This window comes from Sabethes cyaneus, chromosome 2, assembly GCF_943734655.1.
Source record: "Sabethes cyaneus chromosome 2, idSabCyanKW18_F2, whole genome shotgun sequence".
Classification (NCBI taxonomy): Eukaryota; Metazoa; Arthropoda; class Insecta; order Diptera; family Culicidae; genus Sabethes; species Sabethes cyaneus.
In genome coordinates, this window is record NC_071354.1 from 25924169 (window position 1) to 25943818 (window position 19650).

The window sequence follows — 19650 nt, forward strand, 5'->3', positions numbered from 1 at the left end:
ACGAATGTAGCACTCATAAGCTTTAATGTGTTATAACTATTTTCATAAAAATGTAAGTAATTTGCTAAATTTTATTCAATGAACATCAAACCCACTGTTTTGCACTGGCACGCAATCAGGCTGAAAAAAAACATCAGCAATCGCTTACGCGTATCCGCTCTTGATGATGGTTTGGAAAACACACAATTATGATCACGTTTACTGATTCTAGAAACTAAACAGCTGTGAATATGGTATCACAGAACAATTCTACTTCTTTTTATCACGGAAGAACACAAAAATTCCCTTCTGAAATGAAAATATAAATCAATTTTCATTCACTGGCCATTAGCAGCATTTTGTTTTTAATTCCAGCATATGGTGCTCTATTTACACTACTACCAATGTGTGAGGCAGTTACTCCTGGAACTATTTTATCGTGTTGACATAGCTAATATTTGAGTGACAACCACTTGCTTTTGGTGCTAGTGTATATGAACGATTCAATGATACACTAGCGCCAGCAGCAAGCTGCTGTCGCTGCAAAACTAGTTATCTTCAAAGAGCCAGTATATAGGCTATACCGACACGTTATCCATTGGTCTCTCTTTTGATCTGTTTTTGAAAAGCATTTAATCCCTGTGCTGGCTATTTCGGTCGGTTGGACTTAAAAAACACAGACACCACTATAGAAAATGGGCTCAATTTAGCCGCAGCGACTTCATCATTTCTCGCGAATATAACTCAAATACAGTAGCGTTTTATTAAGACCAAAATACACGCCGATATTCAGTAAATATTATTCTATCAACTGGTATAAAAACTGGCTTCAACGACATTCCTGAATATTGTTTAGGATACCGCTTAATTGGCTGGAAATACCCTCCCGTACCCTACATTAGAGTTTGTTATATACCGCAGCATTTGTATGACAAAAAAACCAAAACATATCGGTATATTTTAGGGTATGTTGCAGCTTCATCGTAATTGCCTATTTCTGTCCTACCCAACACATATTATTAAAAATATCAGTGTTTTTTATGACACACAATGCAAAATTAGTAATCCCCTAATATTTTAGCTTATTGACTATCATACGCGATCAATCAAAGTGAGCTGAGATCCATTTAAATGCTTTTTTTCATATAAAGAATTCCTAGCAGCCAAATTTCCTACGTTTTTTCGTGCGACGAAGAAAAAAATATTGACTAATCGTTTCATGCACCAGAAACGAAAGAATAATATGATTTTCAATTCAGCGGGATTTCTGGCGGGAAATAGAATCTAAACTGCGGGACTTCAGCGGGAAATGCACCTGTGGGCAGCGGTAAAATGGGCTATCGACCTGGTTAACGATAATAACTGCCGTCGATACTTTTTCGACACGTCGATAATGTAGTGCAAAATGACGTTATGATAAAGTCTCAAACAAAAACTACTCATGTTTATAAAATTCTCAGCGGAATCCGGAGATATGGACTTTCACATCCCTCCATGTCGAAAAAATTAGGGTAAATGCCTTTCTTTTGGCAAAAACCGCTGGTAGGGGAAGACGGCCCCCCTAAGCGAAAAAATTGCTAGCATAAAATGTGTACGGAAATTAACTTTTTCTTGTTCCACACATGGAAAAGCATTCATTTATCTACCATTAAAAATTATATAAAGAATTAATTAGTCTATTTTTCCGCGATTTTGCATCAATTTTCGAAACGTCTAAAAATTACTCGTTCACAACCAGGCGGGGTAAGAAAGAGCACCAAAGGGGTAAGACGAACCATGGCGGGGTAAGGCGGGTTGTGGCAGATTTGAAGGTTTCATTGAGTTGTAAACACAATTTCAATATTATTAATTAAGTAAGAACAAGTTCTTAAGCGATTTTAGGTACATGCTAAGAGAAGGTATAGTTTAATTTAGAGACCTGCTAAAAGAAGGAATTTTACTACTAGTTCAATTTTGAAAATAAGAGTAGACGTTATTTTACTCCACTGGTTTTTATTTACTCTTTTCTTGGCGTAAAAGTCACCAGGACTTTTACTCTTTTAATACGCTTCACTTTAGGTGAAGGCAAAGAAGGCAACACATTAAATGAGCCGTTAAGTGAATTGGAATCATCGAATTTTGATTCCGATAGATCCAAATTTACATTGATTGTGTTATTCGAATGGCACTTGTTGGCTTCTTTTGACGTGGGAGGCTCTGTGTTAGACAGGATGATCTCAGATTCAGGGATAATTTTTATTACAGGTGTACTCTATTTCGAAAAAGACACTGATGAAGCCTGCAAGTCGTAAACGAAATGCGTATCTGTCAGAATAATAAAAAAGTTAGTCAAATTCAACAGGAAAAAAGTTAGTTTTTTCATTCAATATTTTTAAAATCTATTAAGACACTAAACAGAAGAACTTTAGGCAATTATGAGCACTATGACGTATGGCCCTTTTACCCCGTGAAAAATGGCCCGTCTTACCCCTAGTTAACAATTTACATTATTTTGCTTTTATCTCTCAATCCGTACTATTTTATATACCTTTTCCGTCACACACAGAATAAGAATTGCCCAATTAAAGTCAGTGGTAAGAGAAACGACAAAATACATAGCTTTTTTTTGCTGAAAGACCTTAAATTTGTTGCTGCTGAAATTATATCGCATGAAGACACTGCGAACGAAAAGTTTGTTTTGATTCTAGTTTTGACGTTGGATACGGCCGAGTGCCACAGGTTTTCTCGAAAGTGTTTAGATAGGCTAATAAACAAAACATACTGGGGCATTTGTAGAAAGTTTACGGATTTCTTGACGAAATCGATGTGGTCCCTCTTACCCCGCCGGGCCTTCTTACCCCTTGTTCCCCTAACAGATGCGTGCCGTGAAAAAGCATTACACCATTGGAATCTTTAAAAAATACTTTTATTTCGACATCTAAAGATTGATCCTAGTGCAGCAGAATTTTGAGATATTGAGATAACGAACTTTTGACGTAGGATTACGACTTTGTTTACTATACTGGGACTGGGTAGCACTTTGTGAAAACTAATAGAATAGAAGTGTAACGTTTGAATGAAAGATTTCAAATGCTAATAACTACTAAACTACTGAACGAAACTGAACAATTTATATGTCGTTGGATAGATAAAATGATCAGCAATTTTATGGGGTGGGGGGGGGGGGGGGGGGTGTTAGAGACCAATTTTAAGGATGGTGTAAGAGGGGAGGGGCTCCCATACAAATGAAATACAAATTTTTTCATAACTCTAGAACTAATCAAGCAAATGGAATACAATTTGGCATGTGGAGGGTTTTGGAGGTAAGATTTTTTTCTATGGTGTACTGAGATCCCTTCTTCTTTTAAGAGGGGGGGCTCGCACACAAATGAAACACAACTTTCCTTATAACTCGAGAACTAATCAAATAGAACCAAATTTGGCATGTGGGGTTTTTGGAGGCATGAATTTATGAATCGACGCCGCTAACCTACGTGCCAGCTGCCATTCATGCCAAAAGAAAAGAAGATTCGAATGGTACGTCATATTTGCGATGAACGTGCTTTGGCTTCAATATTATTTGCAATCAGCGGCCCTTTTAAAGGCAACAAGCCAGTTAAAGTAAGATTATTGAAACATGTCAAACTACGCATAATCATATTCAACACAATAATCTGTGGGCTGGTCATTCATTAGCATTTCAACCTTTATGATGCACACAAGTGATTTTTAAAAGAAATCTATATGTCTCATTTGTATTTTCAAAGCGACCATTGCATTCAATAAAGAATTGAATTTGAATATTTCGCTCTTCTCTTTTAAAAATTCAATTAAACAATGGCACTAACAGATTCTTATCAACATTCTTATGCCTGAAATGCAGTTTACATTAGTCCTTGATCTGATATAGTCCTACGTCACCCTTTCGTACAACCCTTAGGGCTGTATACCTTGTAGTTTTTTTTTCGAAAAAATCCCAGTATGCACTGCCTTAGAACGTCAAGCCCTAACGCCCGTTAGGAAAAGCGAAGACGCAGTTTAGATTCCGCAGAGGGAAGACTACTGTCTATGCACACTATCTATCACCCCACCTGTTTTGCCACGATGGATTCTCTATGAAGGACAAGTAAATCGGTTGGACCGACTCTGCAGCGGTATTTTTTTTCACAATCCGGGATGAACGGCACTTTTACCGTTTTCTGCTGCCAGCCCGATTGGTTCCTAGCTCCCAATGTAAAATATCATAACGCTTGCTTACCGAATTAGGTACTTGCTTCCGATTGTGAAAGACAATTTTTGAACAACGCGCGTAGCACCATTTTGCCTGACTCCAAACCAACGCGGTTTAGCACTATGATTCCGTTTTATTTCCCCTGAGGCCCTGAAGAAGTTTCAAAAGTTTCGAAACGTTGGCATAAAAGAAAGCAAATTGTATACTTTATTTCAAGACTGAAGGGCTAATTCTCCAATCTATTATTATAATGTCAAAGTTGCCATAGTTAGCATTTGATGTTCAGTATTTCAAAGATTTACTTTATATTTCCGGTACCGATTTCTCTGTAAGAATAACAAGTACATCCAAGATACAAAGTTGAAATGCTGTGGAATTTTTAAGCATGAGTATTTCAACGATTAGATTGTTAAGGAGTCACGGGTCATTCATCGATGAAAAAAGGAGTTATCCGTTCATTGAATTCGTCTAGCAATCGCGCGTGATTACTCCGCTCATTAGCTAAAGTTTCAATTTTTTTCAAAATAGGAAGGATCACCTTGAAGTACTACGAGAAGCTGGGGAATCAAAGTGCACTATTTCATCTGATCCCCTGGTACTCCTTAGGATTTGTTTGCAGCTGAGAATTTATTTTTCTCCGCTTCCCTTTGGGAGAGACTGTTAAAGTCAATACGATCGAAACACTATAGTCCCGCCTTTGTCTTGTATATTAATAATTGGCTACGAAGTCTGTCAAACAAAAGAGCAGAAGGCGAAATTAGGCCAGAAGAACAGAAGAAATTATGTGTAAATATTAATGCTCTTCTTATAATGTTTGTTCGAATAATTAAGGATTATTAGGATTTAGGACTTTGATTTTGAACTTCAAGTAAGGTCTGCATTTATGACTATAAGGACATCTTCTTCAGATTTCCTGTCAGTTTGTTCTTTTTTAAACTTTCGCCTTTGATAGTTTCACTTTAGTTCAAGGCCATTCAAACTACTTACAAATAGTTTACAAAACATACCATACCATCAGCAAACTAATTTATGCAGATGATTCTGATGCAATAAATGTACGGCGCTAATGACACTTTCTCCATGCCCGCTGCTGGCCGCGGTGAGCCAGCTTCTCTTATCAAAACCGAAGCAATTTCGCTCGATCGAAAGCTCATCAGGTACTTCTTGTTTCCAGGCCATTTCCCCCACGTCGTCGTCGTCGATGAGGTCGTTAACGGGCGCGCAGTTCGTAAGCTCATTTCGGCGAAGAATGTTCAGGCTTTATTTAAACACTGGCAGTGGCCATAAATTAAGCCATAAAAATTTATTCCGCCTATAAATTTATGAAAACAGAAATCATCATAAAAGCAATCCGATCGACGACGAGTGAAAAGTCACTCTCCACCGCGAGCAGCATTTTAGTTTAGTTCAGTTTAGTGGTGGCGAAAAGGTTCATTCGCAATCTGGAGGAGCTGCCCACTGTGGAGAAGAAGCAATCTCACACAAGCCGTATAAATTTCCATGATTTTCTCCTGCTCGGATTCGAAAACGCTATTAACAGAAATATTGGCCTTAATTGATTAGAATGTGTCCCCCGGGCTCAGCTCGCTAGCTCGCTAGCTGAGCTCACTCGCTGGGCATTAATTAATTGATTTAGCTAGAAATTAGCATAAAAATGTAATGAAGCGTTTCTTTTCTCGCGGTCCGAACACCGAAAGACAAACAATTTCCTAGATAATCTAGCGGGATGTTGGAAGGCGAAAGCTCACGAGCACGAATGCCTTGCTGCTGGTCTGCAGTCAGACAGGCAGGCAGGCAGCCAAGAGCAGCAAATTTATTTGCTGCCAGTGAATTATTGCTTTCGAACGAGTTCGGCTTCGGAGTTCACACTTTGGCTGCCGTTGTTGGACGGGACGATCAAAATCATCTCGTGCTGGGGATCGGTTTCCGGAGCAATAAGCGACATCAACATTCCTCCCGGTCCAGGTTCGATGGATTCACAGTGGTTGCGCATTTAGAAACATTGGGCTCGAGACAAGATTTTGCGAGGGGTCTTAAATTTGGTCAAATTTAATCAAACCCTGAACCACTATCAGCTCCTCTAAAGAGGGCGAAGCTGATTATTGCTCTTTTATTTCTTAATTTGTTGATTTAGTTGGTCCGCTTTTAGTGGCATTCCAGGGATCCGAACGCACACACGAAACAAAGCTCGCTAACAATCCGAAATAAATAATTAAGAAGTTAAATTTCAACACCTCGCTTAATATCACACACCGTCGAGACAACACAGCCTGTCGGGCGAACGGACGAACGGGGCGCGGACAACGACGACGCACGGGACAAAAACGACATCGTCCATCGGTATCACCCGGATTGGGCTGTATGTGAGTCATTTCTACCTGCTCGCGCCTAAATTAGGTTCCCTGAAGAAGCTAATGTGTTTAACTCCTTTGGCTTGGCACCCGTCCGACAGAGGCTGGATGCTCTCAAGGTAATGGACACCACCTCTTACCGGCCGCGGCCGGCCGGTGCCCGATCGGAAGGCGTCGAAAAGAGGGCACCTTCTGACCGACCGAAATCAACGCTGAGATTCGGCCGGCCGGTGCGGTGCGGTGAAGCGCAGCTTCAGAGCTCGAGAGGCTTTTGCGTTTTTATATTTATTTAGATGCTGATAACGATTGTTGTTCAACATGTAGCATGTGTGGAGGAGAAAAAGAATACGGTCATTCGTTACGACCCTGGTTGGGGGTGCCTTCGGAAACGACGGCACACTTTATCAACCTTTCAAGTGACACATAAAATCCAACATCATTTCTGAACGCACCCCGAAATCTTTTAGTAGAACCACAAAATCGGGAAGAGCTATTAAAAATTAAGAAATAAACTTAATACCCAGTCCGAACGGAGTAATGTTTCTGTTTTAGTCGAAAACCTCTAAAACGACAGCGATGTAAGTTTTCGACTCGTTAAAGTCCAGTCAAACGACGGACCTCTTGTTGCTGAGGCTGGCTGGCTCTGCATCGATGCAGCAGAGCGGTTCGAATTTCCTGGCCTTAGCCGCAAGCGAGATTAAGCCAGTTGAAGCCAAGACGTTAATGAGCCAATAAAAATTCTATTAGTGTTTAATAATCTTAAATCGTGCGCTCGAAGCACTGAGCACCTTCTCGCCTATTTCGAGCCTGCAGCAGCAGACCGCGATTGCAGGCTCACGATTGAGATGTAAGGTCCTAATCGTCGTAATCGCAACCCGATTTCCGATGCGTCTAGGTTCGCAAACAAGAGGACATCGTGACCGATTTTTTTTTCAACTTAAGTAAGAGTGGAATGCAATGGAATGATTTTGATCGATTAAAACTGAAAGTTTGTGTAAACTTTTTGATACTCTTTGATGACGAATATAAAATTGGTGTAGGCTCAAACTCCGGTTTCGAAGTGATTGATCGCAGGCGAACATGACACCCATAAAACCATTCGCACCCGATGGTGAGCGCAAATCATGATCGATTTTCTATAGGTGTTGGACACCAATTATTTTCGATTCCAGGAAAAACCGCAAGCGCAGTTTTTTGCGCAGTTCGATCAGCTTCGCTGTAATCGGGGAAACCTAACACTTCGAGCGTCACCGATTTTAATGTTGGTTCTTCACTTGTTCGGCTGATCCAGCTGTTGCAGACCCGCAGAAGAGCTTACGCGATGAAATGCTGCGGTTGTATGGTTCGGGACACGGTCTTGCGAGTAATCGTCATTCCACATTTCTACTTTACATTACTTCATATGTTGTGTTTTTATCGACTGGGTTCAATTGTACCTATTAATATTTGGCAGGGCAGTCTTCAGAGAAATTTATCAAGACTGAGGTTTGATGTTTTCCCGACGTTTCGACAATTTTTTGGTGGCTTTTTCAAGGAGTAATATGATGTATACCGGATGTTATTACCCCTTGAAAAAGAAACCAAAAAAGTGTCGAAACGTCGGGAAAAAACCAAACCTCAGTCTTGATAAATTTCTCTGAAGACTGCCCTTCTGATCTTTCATTAAATAAAATAATTTATAATGGTTATCACTATTAACCGAAATTAAATGTCTTAGTGTAAATGGGAAATGTCATGAATCTACAAAACAGGAAGAACTGGGAAAATTCTCCCAATATTTTTTTTATTTTTAAGATTATATGAGTTTCTTTTTGAGCTGAACAGTGTTCTATATAGCGACTTAAGTGAACTTTTTGCGAACTTTCTAGTTCAGTAAGAAGTTGCATATATATTAGAAGTTTAATCACCAAATACGAAATTCAAAGTACGGTTAATTGCTTAAAAACTAAACTGAATAGAGTTTTATTCATGATCGAAATGATCATGATGATCATGGCTGGCTGATAAAGCCAAAAAATCCCCTTTTATCGGAACTTTAGGTTACTTGGGTGAGGTTTTAAATACTCTCGACGCAAACCATCCTGCTTTGGAGGTTCTGTTGATTCTCTCAGCGGGCGATTATTTTTGAGTATCCCTTGGGAAACGATGGTACACTGGACTCCCGACGAGGTGATGATGGGATTAGATTCGCTATCTGTCGCGTTGACTGGTTGATAATAAACATTGCTACATGTATTGGCTACGCCATCGAATATTTTTAGTAAACAATCTTGAACGTAGTAGCTGAATTTGTCTCTTTGCCAGCAACTCGTATCCCTATCTCTTCGCGGTATCAGCCGGAATACGAGCAACCTTAATGGAGATCGGTTAACCAACCCCGGTGGAAACTAAGATCGTATACCGACAGAAAAGGAGGCACTGTTTTATCTCGGCATTATAAGATAAGGCTACCTACCTAAACCTTCCTACTACGGACGATCAAAGAAATTCAAATCGAAACGTTCTACATGAACAATGGCGACGAAATTTGGACATGGAATGGAAACTTGGTACCTGCAGGAACTGCAAATCGCTAAATTTCGTGGATGGCAAAAGGGTACGGCTCGATCGGTTAGAATCCGTACGGCATTGTGGAACTGCAGGAGATTTATCGCAAAGGCGAGAAGATGGGGACGTTCCGTGGTGGCAGAGCCCAATTTTTCCAGGCGCGTGGAGCAACCAACGAACTGGGAACGGGCTTCATAGTAATGGGCAGAATGCAGGATCGCGTAATGGACTGGAAGGTGATCAACGCGAGGATGTGTATGTTAAGAATAACAGGCCGTTTCTTCAAATACACCATCTTTAACGTGCATTGTCCACACAGCTTCCCGAAGCTTGGTGATCAGAAGCACTTTCTATCCCGCAAACATGTCCACAAAGCCACCTGGAGATCAACAAAGCCTAGTGCTTAATGTCTTTCTAAGACTTTAACCTTCTTGGATCCTTCGGTTGGAGATCAACAAACATTCAATAAAATACTCGATTTTATTCTCATCGATGACCGATTTGTATCCCACAATACCAACGTACGCTCTCTACGGGGACAGAGTTTACACGTTTTCACTACCTTGAGGTCTAACAAGAACTGACTACTGCTGCCGCTAAAGTCTACTTCTGAACCTAAGCTGCTGGCACATTCTGCGTTGTCAGGATTTTCGTGTCCGAACATGCTCCAGGTGTATCCAGGCTGCATCGAAGGCTGCATTCTGCTGTGTCAGGAATCAGGGCGTGCGAAAGTTCTGGGCGAACTCCAGCACGCTGATGTCAATCGATATTGGTGCCGGATGTCTGATGTTGAGGTCGGCAATATTCGCTGCTAAGCGTGTGTTGGCGTCTTTGTCGGCTGTTCCATGTTGAAACAGGGAAGAGCCCACGTGTTGTTGATGTTGGTGCCGCTAATGTCCATAACTATATACCTCGCGACAAAGCCGCCTTGCTCGCTGCGCACCTACTGGATAAAGCTCTACTTTCCTCTGTGCCCAAGTAACAATGTGAGTTTTATTGCGCTCTTATCGCGATTTTCATGACCACTTTTGGTTATAAAGGCCATGATCGTGAAGAGCAAGAACAACTATTTCGGGCTAATAGGACGCGCAAGTTCTACGAGAAGGTGCACCAACCACGTAAAGGATACGCACCGAAGCCTGATATGTTTAGGGACGAGGCGGATAACCTCGTTACAAACGAACGCGAGGTTGTCAACTTGTGTAAGTAGTCCTTCGATGAGCATCTCAACAGCAACATATCAAAAGGAAACGGAACGGAAAGGAAAGTCAACCTAAAAGCAAAGCCTTGGGTATAACCGTCCTTTGACATTAACCTTCTTTATCAATAGACTTCGGAGCCGGTTATCGGGGTACATGACAGTTAAGGGGCTAGTGTAACGTTTCTACTTACTCTGGCAGCACCACCCAGTCGAGATTCGAACATACGACGACTGGTTTGTGACCAGCATGGAACCTCGAAGTTAACTGGGCGATACGAAGTTAACTTAGGAACGCCTACAAACAATAGCGGAGAGAACCTGAACGAATAGTGGAGGCACATCCACGACGCGATCAGTACTACAGCGTGAGAAGTGATAGGTACTACTGCTGTAGCCTTTTCCAGTGACTGGTTGGACGCATAGTGCCAACGGGTGACTGACGAGCTAGAAGTCACGCATTGGCTGCAACTGTGAAACGCCAGAGCAGAGAGTGATACCGAGATGCTAGAGCTACCGGAAAGAGACTTCACCGTCGTAAGAAACGCCAGCACTGGGATCGCGTTCTTGCGGAGGCAAAGTCAAGATTCGAGAAACTCCTGTTGTGTGCACCGACCAAGAGGTTATATCAGAGGAAAATCAGAGGAGTGTAGGAGATTGAGGATGCTGGATAAGCAGTGAATCCACCAACTTTGGACGAGGTTAAAAAAGTAGCTAGAGAGCTGAAAAACGGCAAAGCGACTTTTGGAAGTCGGGAGCGAACGGCTGTATTCTGTATTTAGTTATTGTTATACTAAAGATATGGACTGAGGACAAAAAAGGCCACCGACTCGAATGCAGCAATTATCGGGACATTAGTATCCTCAATCCTATATACAAATTTCTCTTCGCATTCTGTTTCATAGATTGAGGCTGTAGCAGGAAACCTTTGTTGGTGAATACTAATGCGCTTTTTGAGAGGGAGGCTCACGGACGGACCAAATGATCATCTTGTGATAAATTATAGATAAATTCCAAAAGTTCCACTTGCAGACCCACCATTTGTTTATAGAGAACTTCAAGGCGGCGTACGATTCAGTTAAACAAAATGAGCTGTTGCGGACTATGTTTGAATATGGTTTTCCAACAAAACTGACTAGGCTGATACGTGCTTGATGGTTCAGAATTGCGGGCCAGACTACGGACTTGTTTGTGACGTTAGATGGTTTGAAGCAAGGTGACGGACTATCGAATTTGCTATTCAACATTACATTGATGGTTATGTTCGAAGGGCACACGTGCAGAGAAGCTATACAATCCTCACGAAACCTCTCTTGCTCATAGGGTCCGCGGAAGACGTCGATATCATCGGTCTTAATCATAGACCTGTATAAGAGGCGTACACGCATTTTAAGAAGGAAGCAGCAAGGATAGGGCTTGTCATAAACTCTGCTAAAAAGAAGTGGCTGGTAGAGAGCGTGGTCATATATGGAGATATTTTTGAAGTGGTCGACGAATTTGTTTACCTTGGTACGTTAGTGACAAGTGACAACGATATGAGCCGTGAAGTATAATGGCGGATGGCGGCTGTCAACAGGGTTTTCTACGGATTACGTAACCAAGATTACGTAAACCAAGCTGGCGCGCTATAAGATGTTAATTCTCCTAGTGTAGCTTTAGGGGTAGGAATTGTGGACGTTGAATGAGATCGAGCGACGAGTTCTTAATGTTTTTGTGCGCAAGATCCGGCGATCAATTTTTGGCGGCATATAAGAAGATGGAGTGTGGCACAGGCGCATGAACTACGAAATGCAGCAAGCATACAAAGGTATGGATATTGTGAAGGGAATAAAACACGGCATGCTACAATGGGCTGGTCACGCAGTAAGGATGCCGGAAGAGAGCCCAGCGAAAGCAATATTCAGCAGAGAACCCCTACAGAGGCCGTCGACTTCGAGGCAGACCCCGTACCCGTTGGATCCCAAGTAACAATTCTAAAGCCACTCGGTTTTACTTGAATTTTATAAAGGTTTTATTGCGGTATTAATCATTACCGCGGGTTTTATTGTGGTATTGCGCAATACCAAGGGGATTCGAGTCCAAACACACTTATAGCTGACTACAAAACCATAATGAAACTGTTAAAAAAGCAAATTTATTGTGGTTTCTTATATTATCGGATTTTTTTTCATGTGTGGACTCATTACTGCGACCAGTATAGTTGATCTATTGTAATAATATTATCGGATTAAAATTGGTTGGCTTTGGCTGCACCACGTCTCTTATAAACTACCATAAGTGTGGCGTAGCAATGCAAAATGGCGCACCAATCAAAATTGATCTTATCGCGGTTGCTTATCAAACCGTAAGAAATCTGTTAGTTTTATAGAGCTATTAAAACGGTAACACTGTAAACAAACAGTTTTTTGCTGCTATTATGAAGAATATTAAAGTTCAACACAAAAATCATTCTTTTATGTGAGGCCATATTGCCATATTCTAGCACACTCAAGTCGCTTTTTACGCGAAGGACACGTCCCGCGTTAATCAAAGCCGCGTAAATTCCGAAATTTGCGTAAAAACCGGGTAAATTCCGAAAATTGCGCAAAAAACCGCGTAAATTCCGAAATTCGCGTAAAAAAACCGCGTAAATTCCAAAATTCGCGTAAAAAAAACTTTGTGGATTTCAACACTGCGCGAAAAAATAGACATTTTGAGCACATCCGCGTAAATTCCGAAATTCGCGTAAAAAAACCGCGTAAATTCGCATAAAATAAACCGCGTAAATTCTGAAATTCGCGTAAAAAACCGCGTAAATTCCAAAATTCGCGTAAAAAAAACTTTGTGGATTTCAACACTGCGCGAAAAAATAAACATTTTGAGCACATCCGCGTAAATTCCGAAAATTGCGCAAAAACCGCGTAAATTCGCATAAAATAAACCGCGTAAATTCCGAAACTCGCGTAAAAAACCGCGTAAATTCCGAAATTCGCGTAAAAAAAACCGCTAAATCCCGAAACTCGCGTAAAGAAAACCGCGTAAATTCCGAAATTCGCGTAAAAATAGTCTCGTAAAAACCGCGTAAAAAGCGACTTTAGTGTACTTTGTTTTAGCTCGCAAACAATAATTAGTCAAAGCAAAGTGTTTTGCAGAAAGAAAGTTATTATCAATCGGTTTTCCTGCCACAAGAAGCAACTAACATGATTTTGCTAGAAATTGAGATTGACTAACTGAATATAAGTAAAACGACCAGTTTTCGAAAATTGCAAAATTTCAGTGACGCGATTGTGATATGCACGATAAAATTCAATGCGCACTTGCTTCAAACCAATAAAATTGCTCAAAGTATTTCATTATGGTCGCTATAAACCAAATCGACTAGAATGATCTGACAGCAAAACTTTTCTGCTCACGGAACTATTTTCAAGTTGACAAAGCTGCCGATTTCATGATTTTGTGCTGCCTGTTATGGCAGTTCAAACTTGATTTGTCAGCAATTTAAACTTCATTTCATGATTTCATCCATGGTATCGGAATCGGATTTCTTTCCGTGAACCAGAGCAAAAAAAAAAAAGCTTTATTAAATTATGGAAGTGGCTGTTAAGCAGCAAAAGCTTAATCGGTTTTATTGCTGCTTTCAGCAGAGCGTGATACGACTATTTGAGCTTAAAACCTGATTCTTATAGAGGTTATGAAAACATTCTGAGGAGTAGGCCACCTGGCGGAAAGCAGTTTTATAGCGGCCATCAGAAAGTTCTGGAGGAGGTCATGAAGTCAAACTTATGAAATTGATTATGAAAATCGCTATACGAACGTAATGAAACTTGGAATTGTTACCTGGGATGAGCTCTGTTGACGCGGATGCTAGAACAGCAACAATGTAAGTTTTATTGTACTCTTATGAAGGTCTTCAAGACCCATTTTAGTCTTAAATGCCACCATAAGAGTGTAATAAAACCCAAATTGTTACTTGGGTGAGCAGATCGAGAAGCGTGGAGACGACTCCTAAATTCGGCCCAGATTCAATAAGCGGATTGTCACCGAAAATGTAAAAGTTAAGTAAAGTAAGTAAGCACCAGAACGGTTGACTGAAAAAATGTAGTTAACTCCTAGTCTTCACAGACGACCTCAACATCATACCTAGAAGCCTTTTTGGACGGTGTAGGCAATCTATGCCAGACGAAAAACAAAAGCTAGGAGGATTGGGTCAGAAATCAATCTGTCAAAATCCAAATATATGGTAGGAAGACGTTCCAGAGGAAATAACGTTTGCCTCTCACGGACAGTGACAGTGACAACGACGTATTCAAGCTGGAAGTCGAGCCTACTTTTCCCTCCGTAAGTCGCTTCGATCACGGAACATACGCCGTGTACAAAGTTAACGAATGCTGTTACGGACAATTTTTGGCGGAGTACAAATGGAAAGCGGAGAGTGGTATCAGTATATGCATCACGAGCTGCAGGCACTACTTGGTGAGTTTTCCATCGTACACCTAGCGAAAGTTGGGAGATTACAGTGGGCCGGCCAAGTCGCAAGAATGCCCGACGACTGTACATTGAAATTTGTTCTCTTCAAGAACCCCACCGGCACCAGGATTATTGACCAGGCTGAAGCCGACGTGCGTGTGTCGAGACGCTGAACGAATTGGTGACGAGTAGCCCAAAACCGAGTACAGTGGAGAGGAATTCTTAACACGGCAAGAGCCACCACGGTTCTCTGCTGGTAGAACGAAGTAAGACGTATGACCCTTTTTTGTACCAGTTTTAGGTAGTAAGTTGAAAATCCAACATAGTGATTTGAAATATTAACATAATATGGAATTTTATCGGAACTGGCAGGGCAGTTATTAATCTAAAATCAATTTTTGATACTATTTTTATATCGGATGGCGGATTGTAACTAAGAATGTTGTCACATGAAATTACATGTCAAACGATTCGTTACTAGGGAATGTTGGGTAAATTATTACACACAAAGTGTTTTGCATATTCACAAAAAGTGAAGGATTGTCAAAGAATTACAATACAGAGGCTTTACATATCTTCAAGCAGATACTCTAAAAACCTATAAATCATTTGTTATCCATATTCACTTAATCAGTTACTCTCTGTTGGAGAAAACACAGCCTGGTAAAGCATGAAATAATCAATTCTGGATCACGTCTGTTGTACCACACCTGTCGAAATCAATCGTCGATCGTTTCGAATTCGTTCCGGTAGAATCAGAAATTGATTCTTGCTCAGACCTCCGCCCCGGGATGCCGGGAAGCGTGAGAACCAGCCTATAGTATAGTGTAATGATAGTTCATCTCGTTAATTTCGGTTGACTGTTCAAGTGGTCAGCCATGGTTCGTTGGCGTTGAAAAGCGTATCCAATCGGGAAACGTGATGACCATTGCAATTAGAATTTACCAAACTGAATAATCATCCTGAAACACCCAACTAATGATCCGAGAAGCATGTAATCTCGTAAACAACCGTCCTCTTAACCAGCTCAACTAATCTCAACGAGCGGCAGTGAGCTGCAATAATCGGACGGAAAAATGACCCTATTTATATACTTTTTTTCTTAAAACCACATTCCAAACACTTCAATGCTATCAGCAGCAGCCGAAGCAGCTCAGTCGCTTCCCCCAATTGGCATGGCATTGGCAGTCGGTCGTTAAGCCAAATGTCGCCACTTACGGGCACAGTTTTGCAACAGTAAGACCGGCTTAAGTGGCTCTTTTCACGAAGGAAACGAGCAAGGCTTGCATGCGCTCCGACCGGAGAAATTATGCAATTATTAATTTTCAACACCTCTGGCGAAAATCCCAATTTATAACGTTTATTGCTGTGTAAGTTTACCAGTGCGGACGTGGAACGAGGTGGAGTTGGGCGAAGCGGGTGGGTAATATTTTCCGGGAACTTATTGGGCGTCAATTAGCATCAATTTTCGCGCATTTACGGGTGCTTGGCTAATTTGGATCGGCGGGTGCAGCCATAGGCTAAACATGCAAACCGACCCCGAGGTATGATTCGGCGGATGCAATTTTTTTCGGGGGTAACACATTCCGGCCAGTCGGCCGGCCAGGACGATCCGACAACGAAAACGAATCTTGCGATAATGAATAGCGATTCATTTCTCATCATACCCTTCCGGGGGCAGAAAGGTCCGTTGCCTTCCGTTGGGCTTCGTTGGGCTGCTGCTGCTGTTGTGTTTTGAGCGGCGCATCGGTGCTGAGTCGAAAATATTGTGTCATTAATTAATGAGCGCACTTTGCGTGGCTGCAGCAGCAGCCAGCGGTTGCACCGAGTGTTGGCTGTAATCGATTCGATTCGATTGGGATTCGATGCTCAAGCCTTAGGTGAAATCAGTTTCAGTATGATTTTTTTTATTTTAAAGTTTAAAGTTTTATTATCCGCAAGTAGCAAGCAGCTTCATAGTTTCTTAGTTGTTCAACAACAACGTCGAATGCGATCATCATTATCATCAGCATCATCATCATCATTACTGTGTGTTATCGATATTGATTTTCATAGCGATCGATAGTAGCCACCGTGTGCCAGCGTCGTCTCAATAACAGTCCTTAAGTCAGTAAAGATCCGATCTAATCGAAACTGGCCATCACGGCCACTCTGTGGTTTGCAGTCGACGGCTTTCCGTTCCTGTTGGCGATTTGGCGGTGCTTAGATCGGTTACCTCGCTAAATTGGTTGGTATTATTTTATTAACACACTGGCTAAGACAAACGGACGGTAACATCTGCCGGAAGGATGGTTGCCTTGTTTAGAAGCACCGATGGGGACAACTACGACGGTGTGTAGAGGTTTTCGTTTCGACAGTGTCGTGTTCAGAGAGGAGTTTCGTAAAAACTCCGTTGAGCAACGCTCCTATTACGTAAAGAAACTGACTAAAGAACTGACAAGTAACTCATTTTCAGTTCATCGAAACCAAGTGCGCATGAATCTCGATGAAACCTTCTGAATCTTTTGCTCGAAAACTTGCGAAGTATCAGTCGATCAACGCGACTGAAAATAATGACTGCAAGCAAACGGCAACAAATATCATCGTATCATCACGAAATCAATCCGTGCTGCCTAACGAAAACACCAGGCGATCAAATTTGTATCGTACAGTTCATAAAATCGCCTAAATGTAGAACTCGAAAAAATATTGTTCGAACTTTTCCTAGCAACTTTGAACAGAGTCACGCACAACAATCATCGTTGAGCAAATCAGGTTTAATGATGACAGGAGGCCGTGAGTGACTGAGCTCCAGTGTCTTTTCTTTAGTCAGTTTCTTTATATTACGGCACTGACTGTGTTCTCTGTGAAAGACGTTGTTTTTTAGAATAATGTATGCAAAAAAGATACGACCAAACATAAAGGATCCGATGTGAAAGATGGCACGAGTCAACAACCTGACAAGTCCAAAAGCGAAACGCATGATGCCGCATTAAAAGCCACGATGAGTGATGCGTTCGAGAGTTGAGTTCGGACAGCAAAGGATGCCGAAAATGGTTGAGCAGTGCTTTGAGCTAATAAGCGATTAATTTAATTTTTAGAAGCTTAGCCCGAGAGCCGGGCGACGGGACGGGAAGCGATTAGCATAAGTCGGTACACCGACCGACCGGGAAAGTGAACATCGAAGTCGCTCGAATGGAGATTGATGGTATCTTCTGTCGGGGTAAGGTACATGTTTATTATAATTTGCCCTAGAAGGCACATATCCGGTGGTCTATCATTTGGCTGCTGCGATGTTTCGAGCGTGTGCCCAAAATGTAAATTTGGAGCAGCTGCCGCAAATTATTTGCGGTAATTTGTTTGACCAATATTTTACAAACTGCAAAAATTTCCTATTGGAGAAACATTTCTCCATGTTCGAAATAACTTCCCCAAAAAAAATTCACTGTTCACGATATTAATTTCAGATATGCCAAACTTCCAATCAATCAATCGGTATCCTATTGTCCAATTATCCGCATTCGCTCACAATCTTCTCAGCACCTCGAATAGCTGTTCATCATTAGGATATCTGCCGGTCCCGATCTCGTGGCAACAATCTCAGAGACTCGTTCTCATTACAATATCGCTCGCCCATTTCGATCTGCTGACTGTTCCGAATGCCAGGAAACCTGGCAGACAGCCGCGAGACACCGCCACCGGTGACCGGTCCGGTCGATCAACCGACCGAATCTTCTTCGGCTACCGCATCCATCCTCGCGAGCGCCCGCCGCCACCATATCAGTTTCATCTCGGGTTCGAGTTTCGATTGTTGTGACGACGAATCTCCCTGCAAACGTAGTAAACGATCGACAGTTAATCGACTGCTTCAAAAATAATAACAAAACGAATGATTGCTGAGCCAAGCCGAGCTCGAAGCCGTTTGTTAAGCTTACCGCGGGCACACACAGAGCCACCAGTGCAAGCGCCTAACGCCTCCCAAATGAATGGTTTATAATCGGTTTTATAGTTAGCAGCACCCCCAGCCCTAGTCCGGTTGCACGGACCGGACCGGACGGTAGCATGAGTCAGGGAAAAGCCGCGCTGCCGTTTGCGGCGCGAGAGAAATCAACGATCCTGACCGCCTCATTTTCGTGCCAATCGCGCAATCATCATCATCATCATCACCACTAGAATCATAACAAGCCATAAGCAATCCAATCGATGGATTCAACAACGCTGTAACGCCCCCTAACGCTCGGACGGGGAGTGCATATGTACATATCGCGATAATCATCGTATTCAACTTCGCCGGTTACAGTTTCGTCGAATTTCGTTTTTTATTGCTAAATCATTGGTTCGTAATAACTCATTTCGGAAATCGATATTTCTGTTTACCAAATTTGGATAGTTGAGCTTTTGGGAAATGAGCCGCTAATCAATCGTTTCTCAGATTGCAAAATCAGACTGGAGGATGAAATGAAATCCGAGTTCTCGTATGTTAATGGTAACTTAACAGCTGCTTAGCTAATTAAAAGTAAAGTAGTTATTTCTGATAACATTTTTACTATTACTATAATACACATAGCGGGTATTTTCTATTGTCCTACAGCATTTCCATACACATACGATGTTTATGGTGAAATACATATTGGCTATTCCACGTGAAGTAAAGTGAAAAAGTTCATACGTGATTCGACTTTCTTGGATTTGAACCAAAATTTGTCAGTTTGTTCGTGAGGTCAGCAAGAAAAAACCTTAAATTTGGTGCCGATTGGACCTCCTCTCGAATAATGGGAGCGCCTCTTTTTTTATAAAAGAGACCTGTTTTTGTAAAATTCTCATAGAGGGCGCGCAAACAGTACAGATTACAATAGTTCTTAGCTATGCCTAAAAATCCCAGGTTTCGGTACGCTTACAATATGATAGTAGTCATTGTAGTAATTGCCCTAAATTACTTC